Source organism: Athene noctua, chromosome 1 (assembly GCF_965140245.1).
Source record: "Athene noctua chromosome 1, bAthNoc1.hap1.1, whole genome shotgun sequence".
In the NCBI taxonomy this organism is placed as follows: Eukaryota; Metazoa; Chordata; class Aves; order Strigiformes; family Strigidae; genus Athene; species Athene noctua.
Genome location: NC_134037.1, coordinates 196,613,461 through 196,630,717, shown reverse-complemented (window position 1 = coordinate 196,630,717; position 17,257 = coordinate 196,613,461). Strand labels below are relative to the sequence as shown.

The 17,257-nt window shown below is 37.4% G+C and overlaps 1 protein-coding gene across 3 annotated transcripts in view; it reads right to left on the bottom strand.

The window, feature by feature from the left end:
• The window catches only part of LOC141961979 (opsin-3-like), a 100,251-nt gene that overhangs the window by 42,529 nt on the left and 40,465 nt on the right, over window positions 1–17,257 (bottom strand). The gene's annotated exons all lie outside the window — the stretch shown is intronic.

Genomic DNA, 17,257 nt, shown 5'->3' with positions numbered 1-17,257 from the left:
CTGTGATGGCCAAAAGCCAGAATCCTTTCTGACCTGATGTTGAGCATCCAGACTGCCACCATCAGGAACCTGACAACAAGAACTACAAGGCCTGAGCAGACCCACTCTTGTCCTTCTGACTGCAGAAGAAGCCTAGAAGACTAATTTGGTCTAATCTTTTGGTGGCTAAGGTTATGCCAACTGAACCTCACCAAGAAAAGAGCAGGAAAGGGACATTGAGGCAGCTACTCCTATTCCCATAGCATAGTACTCTGTAAACTTGGTACTTTACACTAGTGTATGTCTAGAAAATTATAACATTGTCAAAACAAGTATTAAAAAAGATAAGAATATGTGTTTTTCAGGGGGACAGGAGGAAAATTGGAGACTTGGCAAAAGACTGACACTGGACAGGCTCTGGGGAACTAAGCTTCTTGGTGTCCAGATTTATCTATCCTCTGGTTAGAGAACTTTCATGGTAAGACATATCAACAAGAGTGCAGGCTGCTTTTATTGTAACAAGATGGAGTAGATATTTCACAAAACAGTAGTTTTTGTTGCATGGCTGAATTAAACCAGAGTTAGGTGATAGAAGGGATATTTTATCAACAAATACAACACAGACTTCTGAAGAAGATTCAGTAGTTGCTGAACCAAGTCAGGACTGAGAAAGACCCCTATACTCATGGTGCGTAATCCTGGGTTCATCTGTGAGGGCAAAACTGAGGAATTCCACCTTGGGGAGGGAAAAACTGAAGGTCTGAAGGATACTCTCCAATAACAGAATAAAAATGCAGCTAGTTTGGTAAAGATAACATGTAAGAATATTATTACATGTGTTGCTGCTTAGCAACACAACTTGTTATTATAAAGGTCAAAGGCGCTGAGATCACTTTCAGAAAATCAAGTCAGTAATTTAGTTTAAGATTCTCTTTTTGAAAAGCTTGCCAACAAATTATATCTTTAACAGATTTACTTTTCCAATAACCAACTTCTGGTTTTGGGTGGTTTCTTTAATAACTTTTGCGATGACTATGACAGACCTAACAACCCAGCTGAAGTTAAGGTAAAGGAAAAATGAAAACATATTTCTGGGTTTTAAAGCTGACTTCAGTGTATATTGCATTGAAGAATTTCTGAAGCGGAAGGGGAAAATATCAGACATTAATTCTTTCTCTGTTTCCGTGTACTTTCTTCCAGAGACAGCACCACACAGAATGTATATCTGCAAAATCGCTAATATGGTTGAACTTTTCAAAAAGAGATGAATTGGCAGGTGTAAAATTTCTTTCCAGGTTTCAAGGATACTACTTGATATTAAGTAATAAAATGCTACCATCTAAATAGGAATTGGATTACACATTGGCCCGCGTCTAAAGGAAAAGTGTTTTCAATCAAAGGTTACAGAAAATAATGCTTTGAAAGACCGTAACACTGTAATGCTTTGAAAGACCATAAATGATATAGCTAAAGCAGGAAATAACAGCCTGTGTGTTGTAATTGGCAAGGACAATAAATACAAGAGTCAGAGTAAATGTCAGTGGAGATTGGAAGACGTATTCAGCTGCAATTCGAACACATTAAAACCTTCTCCCTATCCGTTAGGTGTGTCTACAGTTTGGTTTATGACCTCTCCCTTCTCACTGAAAAAAGCAGTATATGTTTGAATATATATGTATATATGTAAAAAATATATACACACCACATACTGTATATACTATGTATATGTATCCATATACTATACATGAGTTATAAACAAACACTATACATTATATAATATACACACACACCCCCATACATACGTCCTAATTGTGTGAAGTCTTACACAGAAGTTATCCAAGGTTGGAGAAGAAAGTTATGATGCAAATATGACTCACTGCCCTCTTCACCTCTTGAACTAGATTAACAACATTTTCTACACTATAAATGCCAATACTTTCTCTGAATCTGGGGTATGAATTTAAAAAAAAAAAAAAAAAAAAAAAAGTGTCAGGATAATGTTTTCCCTAAAAACGGAGCTTGGGTATTCCCCTAGATCCATTTTTGCATGCGTGTATAAAGCTCTCACTAGCATTTAACACTACTTTTCACCAGGCTAGCACATGTGGGTGAGAGTTTAAGCTTTGCTTTCCTTTGGATCGGTAGCTGCTCTCCTTGCAGTGAAATTAGATGCTAAAATCTCTCAGGCGTCAGCAGTCTTTCAGCACCTAACCACAATTGCCCCTTTTCTTGGGAAGAAGTCAAGTTTTCCCACACTTTAGTGAGGGATGTCCTCCCACTCCCCTGAAAATTTCTACTGATGTAAGAGATAAAGCAAGGCATCGTTAAAGACATGCAGGTATGCCTCTGATATGTAACTATTTAGATTTAAATAAGCCTAATGTATGTGCTTGGATCTGCCTGTCAAATTCTGTAGACTCTACACAGAACATAAATCCAAAGTGGTTTCAAACCTCTCATCTCATTGGCATGTTTAAAAAGATAGCAATTATGCTGAAACTGGCCTGAAAACATTCTCCTTCATAGTCATGACAGACCCTTTCCTTCAAATTATTATACACTTATCATGGCACAGGTGTATTCAATCAAAACCAAACCAAACCCAACTCTGCAAAGTCTGGAAGTTTTCAATCCCTCTCCACTCAGCAGGAACCTTGATGCCCTTCTGAATTTTAATCTCACTCTACATCACATCATCCTTTTTTCAACACAGAATGACAAGTAGGAGGGAGAAGTTCATGTAAACTGCTGTGTTAGATGAACTAAATTTAAGCAATAAAACTGAAGCTCAGGTGTACACATTTTGCTTTCCTCAGGAGATTGGGTAACCAGGATTGTGTTGTACCTGAAGAAGTTAGGACTCTCTAGCCTTTACTCTGAGGTGCCAGGGAGGGTAATCAAGGGGAAATAGTGAGTTGCACCCAGCCTGGGTGTTTATAAACATCTATCTTAGCTCACAGAAAATGAAGATAAATACCTTTTCTGTAGCTTGTGTGTTACAGGCAGTCCTCTATAAATTATGAATTGTTTTAAGACTTCCAGTTAGGAAAATTAAACTGTCATAAAGTTTCATATTTGTTTTAGATTACTAAAAAGGCAAGATAAACAGAACCAAACTGTTACAATTTTATGAGTTCAATACATTACCCTATAAGGCAGTCTTCGACTTCACAGCATCTTGTGCTTGTGATTAAACACAAAATAATCCAGGACTAAACAAGACTGAAGCCCATACTAAATACTCTGTAATCCTCTCCCCAAAACTCTTACCCGTTAGATGGGTACACAGTGTGCACACGAATACAAAATGGTCCCACTGCCTCCCAGGCATATACCTGAGCTGCAGGCACATGGAGAGCATGATGAGGAGGCACTTGATTTTTAAGAGTTAAGGTTATGCAGTACATATTACAAATATTTCTCTGTGTCTGGTCAAATTGCACCAGCTGATGCTATATTGCAAATATCTATAGGAATGACAGAATTGCATGTACAGAGATGGACTCAAATCTGTTTGTTATTAATGAAGATGGTACAGGTATAACAAATATGGAAAAGTAACTTTCAGTTCTTGATTTATGATTCATGAAGAGGCTCCTATAAAAGTAAAACAAGTCTACTTTATGGAAAAACCCTGTTCAATAAACTACTAATTCTTCTTGCCTTGTGAGTTCAGAAGCTGTATCTTCAGTGGCTAGTCTAAATAACCAGAGTATGAGTATGAGGTACTCTGACTGATTTTTAGATCTACATAAACACAATTATTAAAAAAAAAAAAAAAACAAGAAAAAACAACAACAACAAAACAAAACAAAAAAAAACCCACAAAAAAACAAACAAACCAATCAATTCCTAGTTAAAAGTTTAATGTCTGTCCCCACAGAATAAAAAACTCATACTGGAATTGGGATATTCATAATACTAGACCAAAGATTTGCTGTTACAAGGGGAAGATAGCAAAAAAACCCGTGAGGAACAGATCAAGGAATAGGTGAACAAAGAATATATGATTAGACAGGGAGGCAGTAATATCCATTATCTAGTGCATATTATGTGGCCTCTTATAGTGATTCCTTCATACAGGTTTCCCTAGTCTGGTGCTACAGACTCTGCCTTTGTAACTCTGCTCTTCCTAATGGCATTTGCGCTCTTGTAGGAGGACCGGCATGGCTTCGGTTTGGGAACATCTACTCTGACTATCCGTCTAACACTACGTGGAGGATCACCTCCATGAAGCAGCATTCTTCTTCACATCTGGGACCACCAAAAAGGGCAGGTAGTGGGCCTGTTAAACCTCTCAGTCTGAATAAACACACACTGTCAGGAATCTTCCCTAAGAGGGGAGTATCCTGTTCACTGAAGGCAGTCAGCCACCGCTTCACATGAAAGCAAGTTGTAGGAAATGATAGATGGGAGTGACTTGTCCAAGCCTGTAACACTGGTGACCATCAAGCCTTCAGAAAGGCAAGCTTCACTATTTGCAGAGATCCCTAAACTTCAACAGCTTTTACAGGATTTTTAAGACATGCTGTCTGCAAAAACTGCAACAGGCCACCAGAAAAACAGGTGTAAATGATGGGCAGGATTTTGAAGGTGTCAGAGCTTAAGGCAGCAGGAGGGAAGCATTATGACATGGAAAGAAAGGGATCAGAAATACAAGTCCTGGAGTACCAAATCTAAAAGCCGTGACTGGAGTCTATCCATGCCAAACTAACTTGGAGACATGTGAGATCCAGTATTTATATGTTCTTAACATAGGCTTGTGATATACAGTACGACATGGGTAAAAACAGACTATGGCTCCTACAAAACACAGAAAAGATGGGAAGCCAGATTTTAAACTCTATTTCTTAGAATTATGAACAAGACCAAGACAAAACTAAGCTGCCTTCCTGCATGGGTCAAGAGAGTCTAGTTTTCCAAGTGCTTATAACTTAAAAGGATGAACTTGCTGACATTCAATTTCTACTCCACATATCCTCTCTGATGAAGTCTATGGAAACGATGCATAAAAACTTTTAAGGTATAGATACATATGGGTGAGGTGGGATATAAATGCCATTTTTTTTCTTTGTTTCAGTTTTACACTAAATCATGACCTAAAGTGGAGCCCAGCAGGGTTGGAAACATCATTACAAAATAGAGCACAGGAGTATGACAAAACATATGTATGTATGGGGCTTTTTAGTAAAATGTCTCTGAATTATATTTTTACCAGTGGACATGATTTTTCAACTCCAGATTAAGCCAAATTTTGTCCTTTATCTGTCTTCTAAAGTTGAATACATTATTTGAAAATAAAAGGAAATACATGTATTCTAATGCAACAGAAACACTGAAATATGCATCACAAAGTATAATAAACATGTCATAAAGTATTCTCTAACTGAAAACAAATGCCAAACGTGACAGAGTCAGCTTTTTTTCTGCAAAATTTTTGGTTATACTTCTTGTTACATATTCACAAATCTGGCATTCTGAAAGTTTATTTTATTTTGTCAGATACACAATAAAATACATATATTGTGTATCTATCTGCAGCTGGTGGAGGCAAAAGACTGAATTTCTCTGCTTTTCTACCATTTAATTTTCATATTGCCATAAACTACTCTAGCACTGTCAATTTCTTATTACCTTGATGAATTTGTTTTACAATGTTTGCAAATAAATATTTGGAATGCCATGAATTTTAATGCATTTAAAATCATACAGCCAGAGGACTGGAAGGATTCTTAAGAGATTTGGCAGTGCCCATCACCCCCCGCTTCCCCAGTACGCACTAAATGCAGGACAAGTATTCCTCTACCAGAAGTGTTTCAACATTTGAAAACTATTCACATGTCTGTTCTCAATATTTATATATCTTGGTTTAACAAAACCAGCACACAGAACAGAGCACACCTGAAGCTGGGTGATCCACACCTCTGCTCACCTGTCCCACCATGAGATGTATTCTGTTTGCAAAGTTATTGTGTTCCCAGACTCACATATTTTTTGTGATTAACTTTTCAAATTAGATCCTTTAGACGGTATTGATTCCCAATCTGTGTTTATCCATCCTGTGTGATTTCTCCCATCTAAGCAAAACTCTGCACTTGCCTTGACCAATCCTGATGTTCACTGACAGTTTTAGACGTACATTTCTACTCCATCATCGAAATTGGTAATGAAAATGCTGAAAGCACTTGACAGATCTCCATGAAACGGGCACCTTACAGGGACTCTTTTAAGACTGTATTTCCCTAGTTACTAAGAGCATGCCATGTATCAAGAACCTGAGTTTTGTTACAACTACATTTTCCCTTCTATCCACTAGACCAGCTTACCTGTCAGATCAAAAACAAGTACAGTTTTGTCCAACTTTAGACCATCCCATGTTGGCAGTTCTGACCCAGAACATTCAACTGCAAAGGGACCAAAGCCTTTTTTAGAGTAGTGAGAAAAAGAGCTCTACAAAGTAGTTTTAAAAAGGTAAAAAAACACCTCTACCTGCTGTTTGGTGTGACCCAACCATGGCTTAATGGGGTATCTATGGAAAGGAGGTACTTCAACTGGTGCAAGTAACAGATCTTTGGGAAACAAACCTCCTTGGCTGACATGTCTGCAGTAAATGCTCAGACTGCTGGATAGGAAAGTTGATCTTCTCTTATAAATCCTTATTTTCCATAACTGTTAAGATTGCTTGTTCTTGTCATGAGTGGATATCATCTCCAGGTCTCTTTTAAAAATAATGTGAACAGCCTAAACATTAAAAAGTTCTTTGAATGTGAGAAAAACAAGAAGCCAGATAGAAAACTGGTGAGATTATGTGATGATCAAGGTATAAAAGATGTACTCAGAGCTGAAAAGGCTCTACTACAGAAGTGTCATTAATTTCTTCCGTCAGTCTTTACTGTCAAAGATGTTGGGAAGATCCTGTGAATTGTTTGTAGCAGATATATTAGAGGACCTAGATCAATTTGGAGCAAAAATGCAAGAAATATTAGAGCAATTAAATATGTTAGTAGACATTGGGGAACAAGAGGGGAATGGGCTGCAGAGAGGGGCCAGGTTTGTGCACACTTTCTAAAGAGCATCTTTCATAGTGACTGTCAGGAGTGGAATATCAAGGTGAAGGACCACTGGTGAGGCACCCCTATGCTCCAGGGGGACGACCAGAGGAACTGCATACAGAATTCAGCACAGAGAACAATGGTCTCATTGTAGATTTTGCCTTACTATGTTTATACAAAAAAATTAAACTAGAAATTATAAACACTTCAACTATTGTTGTCTAAGATTTTTCTGGATCTTTAAGACTAATCCCCTTCCACGATCTAATTGTATTCCAGAATAACAGATGTTACATATGTCGCTTCATGCTGAAGAGACACTGCTGACTTCATAATTTACTTCACCATCTACATATATTTAGTTTTTAGAATGACATTTTGTACGTATATGCTATTGACGTCAAGGAAATAAATGAATTCTCCTCTGAGGGCAACAGCCAAAATTATTTTGTCTTGTGGGCACATCATGAAGAGGACAGACAAACAAGACTTTTGAAAGATTTTTTTTTTTCCTCTCAGAGATATTTTTGTGTAACTGACTTGAACATGAGGTTAGACATCTACTAAGCCTATCAATACCAGGTAATCGTTAAAATTGCCCATAGCACAGAGCATTCATCCAAGAAGGGGTACCTACAGAATATTTACACCTGACTTTGCAGTAGGCTGCCACTGCTCTTCACTGAAACTACATTCACTTCGCTTTGAGGCAGGTCAGTGATTTCTATAGACACATCAGCATCGCTTGGGGAAGAAGTGGCAGTTTTATAGCACTAATAGCCCAGCTAGACACCTAGTGACATTTCTAGGAGAGCGCCAAGCATTTGTAAAAGTGATGAGCTGTGTTAACTTCACCACAGTTAGATAAATCCTTGTAATTTCTCTGCAGAAAGAGCACGATACAGATAGATCTGAAGCACAATTGTAAGGTACATTGATGCTGAATTATGGTGTTGTCAGGGAAGAGAAATACATTATACGTTAAAAGTAAAATGTGCAACTTTGCAGAAATTGGTTAGTTGGCAAACTCCATTCCAGTTTTATCTGTGAACTGTAATCATATGTAAAGTAAAACATAGGAGATGACTGATTTCTGATAGGCATATTCACTTTGGAAGAGAACAGTGAAAAATACCAATAGCCCATCACATTGTATGAGCTCTGCTACTATTCATTCTTCTGAATCTTGACAGCTCCAAGTGCTCTGAGTTTGTAAATTAGCATTATTTTGGCAAATAAACAATTTCAGTAAGAAAAAGACTAAAGTAACTTCTGAGAAGATAAGAGGATATAAGATAGCTGTTATTGGAACTTTAGTTCTAAGTAATATTGGTTTTCCCTCAGATTTGTGTCTAGTTGGGGGGGGGGGGGGGGGGAGGAATATAGCAAGTGCATTACTAGCATTACTATATTGTTGTTACTCTGCTGCAGCTATAAAAGGTAGCACTTTTATAAATTATTTCTGCAGGTAACACAAATTTGTGGGTTACAGAGGAACAAGAAGAATAACGCAATACTGATGGCAACTGAAAACAATCAATACAAATTCTAAATTTTGTATCCAAGCAGAAAAATTGTTACCACACTGTAATGGTTCATTTGAGCTATTTGCCATGCATTCTCACATACCCCGAGGGGACAGACGTAAAGGTGCTGTAGCAGACTTCAATGAACTAAAACTAGATGATGGCTGCTCTTTAGCATATTTTAATATTTCTGCATTGTGGTTAGAATCCTGTAAGAGTGAAGTGGCAGTTTAGCAAATAACAAATTGGTCTTCTGCTGGTGAGACCACTGACTATATCTAAGAAGGTATCAGATCATGCTGCTGCAAGTTTTGTACAGGATCAATTTAAGAATAATCTGAAATAGGGGTTAAAGATATAGTGCCATTAGAATGATTTAGATATCAAACATTATCAGGCAGCTATGCATAATGTGTGCATTAATTTAGATGAAAACTATTGTTATCAGCAAGCTTTCTGTTGACTGACAGTAATATGAACAGGGAAGAGAAGACAGGAAAAGCATAGAAGAGGATGGAAGAGAAAGGGGAAATGGGGTGAGGAAGGGGAAGGAAGGACTTACTGTGACACAGTCAGCTCTTGCTCACCTACAGAGGTATACATGGAAATTCAGAGCTGATGCCCTGCTTCTGAAACATTATCTATATACACAAGGAATTCAGTGGGACTGTGTATGTACCAGACTGCTTTCCAGCTTGGATCATAGAGTCTGGAATTTCAGCTTGAAGAAGTTGAATGTCTCTTCCTAAGCTTCTCTTTCAAAAAAAAAAAAAATTTCTTTTTGGTCCCAACTAGTTATTCTCAGTGATTAAGTGACTGGCCAGCTCAGAGATCAGTTTCTCAACAGCAGTTATGCCTGTTACCTTTTTCTCTACAAAGGGCATACTGAAAAAGAACCAGTGTAACAGTATGAGTCTTTATCTTTTTTGCTTGTTGATTTTTTTTTTTTTTAATTTAAAAGGTCTGAAAAATTAATCACAAGTTTTACTTTAAAGATAAAGGAAATGCTGCCATTTCCTAATCAGATGTCTAAATTAATCTTGGAATGAATTTTCTCTGCTGAGATGAAAGGGTCAATGAATTAAATCCTTTGCAGACAAATATTTTTTCTTAAATATTTTAATAAATAGCCTTGGTTACAAAGAACCAATTATAAAATAAATACTAAGTTGACTAAATAAACACTGTTTTCTATTATATTTCATCTGGAATCACATCACTACTTAACAGTGTCATAATTTTTCAGTTGGCCATAGAAAATGCCAAGACTAAAGAATTTCATACAGTACTTGTTATCCAATGCCATAAAACTGAAGTGAGAAAAAAAAATCAAAATAAAGGTTGTCCTTTTTATCAACTGGATTGATTGACCTCTGAACCAGGCTTTCCAGGAAAGTTGTAAAAATTTACTTAATCTCCTTACATCAAGGACAGATGCATTTCTGGATGATGGATTTAGGCCTTGTCAAACACGTATTAGTTTGAAGGTGAAGAAACTCAGAGAAACATCTTGGCCGCAGGTTGGAAGACTAGATAATCTAAGAATCCTTTCTGGAGTTGAATTCTTATAAATCTGGAAATAAGATTGTTGAAGTAAATAAGATCTGTGAGTATAATGTGAACAATAAGAAAACTAAACCAACAAAGATAACATAGAAAGCCCATTTTAAAGAAACAGACCTTCCTGAGCTTTGTTTTCCTTTACTGGTTACTTTTCAGAAACTGGAGACAGCTTCAGCAAAAAAAAGTGATTATGTTTGGAATCACAAATACAGCTAATTATAAACACTGGTTAATTGCTATGATTTAACCTGGAAAGTGAGCAAGACCAGTGAATGCTGTCACCAAAAATCTATGTACATGTCAATGCCTTTATTTACTTGTATGGCAGAATTTCACACACAGCCTGTCTAGGATGACTATCAGCATACCACAGCTCCTAAAATCCTCAAGATTTTCACAGTAGCTATTTTACCTTAATGAACAACCTTTTTTCTTGTATTTCCTAGCAATTCCTCTTTATGTGTACAGCTATGTCACAAGCACCAGAATGAAAGACAGAGAGTCAAAACACGGAACTACTCTGAAATGCAACACCACAATTGAGAGATGATAATGTTTGAATGCTGGTTTCTAATGATGTTTCTCTCACTGTTTAATGTCTCCTTCAAAGCTACTTCTGTAGCTCCGATTGCACTTGTTATCCCTTTTTGTGCCTTTTCTGTTTCTCCTATATCCTTTTCAAATAGATGACCAGAATTCCTTGCAATATTCAAGCATAAACAATGATATAACAACATTGGGGCTGTTTCTCTCAATCCCTTTCCTAGTACTTTCTACTACTGCCCCCATACGCCTTGCAAACTCTGTACCTCTCCTCCAGCAGTACCACAGCTGGTGTTGCCCACCTCACCTTTGATGTGTGACACTACTGCCAAAGTTACTTGCTCCTCTTGTTCCCAGGTCTCCTGCTTCAGACAGTCATTGTTGGCCATCATCCCTTGCTTTCCTCATCAAGTGCACTCATTTCCCAGATGATGATCTCCATGGATATTTACTATAATAACTGTTTGGTTTCACATCTGCTAAACGGGGCTGTAACAGAGCTCCTGGGGACGTCACACGCTGAGGATGGAGATTCTGCATCCCTGCACACGGCAAGGGTTCAGATACTTGTTTCACTCTCTCAATCTGCAAATTAATACTATTCCTAATTGCAAAGTATGTCCTTTATCTTCCAAGGAAGAGGCTGGCACTAGTATAATAATCCTTTACAACCTAATTTGGCTCCAGATATGCTGATTTTGACAATCACATCCAGGAAAAGCAAAATCTAGAAAATTAAATTCTCTAGATTTTCTTCTAACTCCAATTTCAAGGGGTCCAACACATATTCAGGACAGTTAGTACCAAGATATAACTACTCTAGTAATGATTCACTAATAATCCCAGGCCCCTTAAAGTCAGTACTTGTTAAAGATGGATAATACAAATTCAGCTCACTTTTGAGCAACACTTTCATTTCTGAGTTTTGTGACAGAAGAATCCTTCAGAGTGCAATGAGTAAGTAGGGATGGATGTAGTCAGAGCCAGTATGAATCCTGTCCAGTGTGAATTGTATCACCTCAGAGAGAAAAGGATGATGTATTCTTAAAAAATTCCACCATTCTTCTGGAAAGACTGAAACTAATCAAGCAATACCTGTACCTCCCTAAGGAAAGGTCAAAGTAAAAAGAATACTGAGTTAACAAGATGATTCAACAAGCTGAAATCGTATTTCTTTTAACTTGACATTTAGACTGAATTAACATCCTGAACTTGCTCAGCAAGCAATGGAGCTCAAAGCAAATCCATTTAGTTTTATATTGAGAAAATCCAAGATGTGCCAGGCCGACACAACTAAGCACCTACTAAGCCTTGACCATCCTGAAGCATGGAAGCATGAGCAGGGCAGAAGAGCTTTTTCACTACTGGATAGTGAAAGAAAACATGCAAAAAGAAAAGGCTCCCAGGAGTAACACGCAATTAATAAAAGGCCAAGGCCAGATTGCCAACCGCAGTTAAAAATTTTCTTCATAAAGAGCCTAAAGATTGATGCAGAAAGGCCAAATTGAAATGATGTGAAAGTCAGTTCTTTCAACTTGACATTTAGACTGAATTAATATCCTGAACTTGCTCAGCAAGCAAGAGAGAGAAAAGTATCAGGTAAGGCCTTTAAAGGCTTTTAGTGAGTGCTTCCAAGCCATACCGATAGAGAAACTAGAAAGCAATATCCAGGTGAATTAGTTGAGTGTGCTTCCCCAGAGATAGGTGGTTTTAAAGGCCCAGCTCCTACCAAAAGTATCTGAGGAGAGTGCCACTGGTGTTTAAATAGGGATAGCTACCATCAGAAGCTAGTGGCAATACTTGTTCTATTTTCTGTGCAAGGCAATGGTTGTATGCAGTGTTTTACAGACTTATAACCAACCTTTAAGTGTGTTCAATGGAATTGGAATTAAAAAATGCATATACTTCAGCGTTTGCTGGGTAGGGAAAGCTCCATTCATCATAGGAGTGTTTGCTTAATTACTTTTTTTTTAATTAGGTTCAGAATATTTATTAATTTTTTTTTCTTTTCTACTTCTGTACAAGTTTGTTTTATTCACACTTTGTTTATATTTAATCTTTAATAGGTCAGATATAAGTAGCAAGATCTCAGCTAAATGGAAATTTCTCTTTCCATGTTTGGGGCGGTTTCAGGCAAAGTGTTATATCACAGATAAAACTGAAACACTGCAGTGTTACACCTCTTCTGCCTTGTAAGTGAGTAGAAATAAAACAGTCCAGTATTACTGAGATCCCCTTAGTAAACACCTTACCTTTTATTATCTGAGAAGCTGTTTAGTCAACAGATCTCACATTTGAATTTAGATTACTACTCTTAAGTACAGCTGAAGATCTGGAGTATACCCTAAATGCAGCACTAGCACATACTTAGCTGTGATTAATATAGCTGTTTAACAGATGTAGTACTAAAAGTCAAACAATCACCCATTCATTTTAAACTCAGATGACTACCTCAGACCAGAGATGGTTGTTCGAAGTTTGAAGATGGATATGGTGTAGATGTTTTAAAAGAACCATGGAAAAAAGATGCTTAACAAACAGGAAGGTGAAACCTTGGACCCGTAAATCTTAGAAGTTAAGAGTGAATGTTAATTCTTTTTGCCTTTATATCTTGTAATAACAGAGGAAGAATGAATTGAATGAAAAAGAATTGAATTGAAAGAAATAATTGATTAAAACTGTATGAAATAGAAAAGTTGGACAGACAATGGATTAAGTGACATCTTCTTAAAAATAACTTGAGAGATAGAGTAATATATTTTACGCATATTTCTCCAAAGGAAACACTGGCTACTTATGATCATACCTTTTTCTTTCCTATCACTCACTTGTCTAGAGAGATATTGATTTACTGCACAAAGATTCCTGAGATTTTTACGCTGAAGATCTCTATAACAAAGCAACCAAAAAGTTCATCTGGCAACTGCATTACTAGTGAAGAGAAATCCAAATGAAACATGTGCCTGATAAGAAGAGATGTAAAAGTCTGTATATGGTGTGATAGATTGGCATAATTTCTGCTGGGAAGGTTCAGACAAGCGCTCCTTCAGTGAAGGAGGCTCCCTGTAAAACTGAAGTGTCAGGTACAAACTGGAAACTGCCTGAACGCTATCTCTTTTCTTCCAGTAGGACCAAATGTTTTGAAGAGCCATATATTAGTACTTATTTTTTTTTAAAAAAAGCCTCAGAATCCTCTACTCTAACTATTTTACAAGGACTGTTCTCACTCTGCTGGAAGCTGCCCTCCGTTGTAGTGCAGCATGCTCACCCCAGGCCTGCCCGGACACAGCTGCCTGGCCCACACGAGCTGCTCTGAGTCTTGGTTGCTGTCAAGGCACCACTCCCTTCCTCCCACTCCAGCCTTGCCTTCCCATCTTATCCCCCTGCATGCACAATAAAAATACTGATTGCCCCAGGGTTTAATCCATCTGAGTTACACTAGGTATTGAGTCCTGTAGGATTATATTCTATTAAGGCTAGTAATTAAAGACACTCAAGAGTATTGCCAATCTATTTCATTGACTCAGATTAATAAAATGCCTGAAATAGAAATCTGTCTGTTTAAAATATTATTGGCCCTATTTCTGCCATCATTTTTCACTTGTCATCATGGTCCTCACTTTACCACCAGGCCCATTGAAATAACTAGAGCCAGCTGCATAGGAAGATGCTTGTAAATTGAAGTATGACACCAGTTTTAATCCACTGCAGAACACAGAAGATAATTCCCACACCCACTGTGAGACAGAGCCAAGTAGTGAGCAAAGCTGCAGTAATTTAGTAAAAGGGAAAATATCCATAAAATAACCTGGCTATTTTAATGACAAAGGAAAAAACAAGTATAGACCAAAAAAACCAAACCCCTCTAATAATAATGATTTAGATTGACTGTATGAAGGTGACAGAATGCATAAGTAGAACATGAAAACTGGTGTGACTTTTCAACACTTCCTTGCCATACTGATGAGGCTTAGTAAGCTGAATACCAGTATTTGCACACTTACTCTTGTAAAACCAAGGGCAATGAACTATTATGTGAATGTGAGCTGCACATTTATTACACATCATGTCATGCATACTGAACAAGGCTGTGAAGATGAAGAAGGTGGTAAAAGGTTTAGGTAGAACCACAGAAACCATCTTGGCATTTTTTAAGCCAGCTGTACTGTAACAACACAAGTGTTTCATTTACAAAGTCACAAATTATAGATCAATTAAGGTCACAATTATTCCTGGTGTGACATTTTTGCACTGGGAAATTCAATCACAAAGATGAAAACATCCTGTGAGAACATGCAAATTTGGGACATTTCTGGTGGTACTTAAGTTTCTTTGGGCTTTTCTCTTGTCCCTTGACAATATGTCTGACAGAGATCTGAAAGGCCTGGGCTTTTAGTGCTTAGTTACCTCACAGAGCTGTTTTATTCAGGACACTGGATCTCACAGGCATTTTAGCTCATCACTCCAAGGATTTCCAGGGCCTTTTGTTCCACATTGTTTTGGCTAAGCAACTCCTGTACAAGGGCACCAGGACTCTGAGTGGTTTCAGGGTCAAGAGGAGAATGTTTCATATTTAACATCTAAGTGTCCCAGTGGAGGATTATGTCAAATGAAATACTGCAGATTTCCTGATTTGCAAAAAATAGTGAGGTTAAGACTTGTATGTGTCCCCCACTTTATTCAAGACAAGAAATCTCTCCATCAAAAATTTCAAACTGGGAAAGGACCAGAAAGTCTATTTCCCAACCAGCTCTATTTAAAATACTACCCACAATTGCCTGAAGTCAATGAAGAAAGCCAGAAACTTAGATTTGTGTGCACACAATGAGTTTTCTTATACAACAGGCTGCCTTTAAAGAAGAAAATTCCAGTTCTCTTAACAACACAATTAAAATTAAACCTCCATGGAAGAGACAGACATGGAATAAGTGCATATTTTTAAAAGCCTGAATAGCTATCTCTATACTACTAAAGAAAACCACTACACAAAGTGAGATGAAGCTCTTGTCCCCAGTCATGCATCCTGCTTAACTGTTGGCATCCTTGGTTCCCCAACACTCTCTAAGACGATGCCCTCAAGCCACTATGTGAAAGATAGAAAACATCAGTGACAACTCCCAGCAGGTGGCATGGACAAGGCTACACCAGGTTTGACTCTCTCCTTTCTACATAGTCCTCTGACTTGCGTCACAAACCTACACTCACCAACACCTCTGCTATATAGATCAGGGCATAGCAAATCAACTATGAGCTCCATGCTGTAAGAACTGGAAGGCAGCCCTCATCGTTTCAGACCCTTTGATTTGGACAAATAAAGGAAATATGAACTACCATGTTTGAGGTCCACAGGGACACTATGCAAGGTCCAGAGGATGCTCAAAGTTAAACACTGTGTAGTATGGGCATAGGCAGCTTGTACCTTTTGCTTCAAGGCCAAGGAAGGTCCCTGACTATGTAAAAACATGTCAATATCGAATATGCAGTTATCTGTATGCATGCTCCTGGGTGCAGAGTCCACACAAGCACAGAAAAAAAATTCCTTCTGATTCTAGTGTGTGTACAGTTTGAAAGAGTGACCTGCCCACTTCTTAATTAACATAAATGTTAAGTATTAAAGTATATACTGTGAAGACAATATAACCTTGCATCACTACCAAAATGTTGCACTTATTCTTGTTTAATCTGTTTTAGTCATATTACACATGGGTTTGCCTCCATTGAAAATAAATGTAGGTTTCATAGAGGAAGTATATATGTAACATTTAAGTCTAACTCCTTAGCTGGGTATGATATTCACCATAAAAAATATAGGATATAGTAGGTGATACAAATTTTAGAATATGAATAATAGTTGAGCAAAATTAGTCTCTATTACAGGTAGGTTATATCACCATAGCTTTAGTCAGCTTAAGCTGATGCTATAGGATCAGAAAACATTGGAGATGCAAAATGAAGATGAACTGGTGTTTCTCACCTTTTGTTTGTGGATGAAAGCATTAGTACCAAGTAGTTAGGGAAATTTTACCTCATTTTAATTGTGGTAAAAAAAAAAAAAAAAAAAGGACAATCGATCTCATACTTTTATCTAGTTTAATACATTTCTATTAATAATAAAAGTCTGAGAATCCATGTTTATGCAGAGGTTCTCATATAGATATTCAACTGAGTTGCCCAAAAAATCCTACCTATCCGGTAGAATTAGAAACTAATGAGACAACAGATTAGAAAATTTGAAACAATGTTCTAGATTTTATGTACTTACCTTTCTTCTTTTATATGTTTTTGATTTTCATTCTGTAAGAAGGTAATCATCATTTGCATTCATTTCATATGTCTGTAGCATGTGGATTTCTCATGTTATACTGGCATGCCATCATTCTTCAGTACATGATTAATTTCTCAGGTAAAATTAGTTTTCATCTATTACTGTCAGCATATACTGTCTCAGGCACTATAGCTTGAGCTCTCAGGGTTTTCAGCAGTGGAAATGGTGCTAAAGCAAGGAAGTAATGAACGGTAATAGCTATTACAAATGTCCATGGCCAAATCCTGTGGCTGCAAGTAACACAGGACTAATGTGGAGGTGGAGTAAGG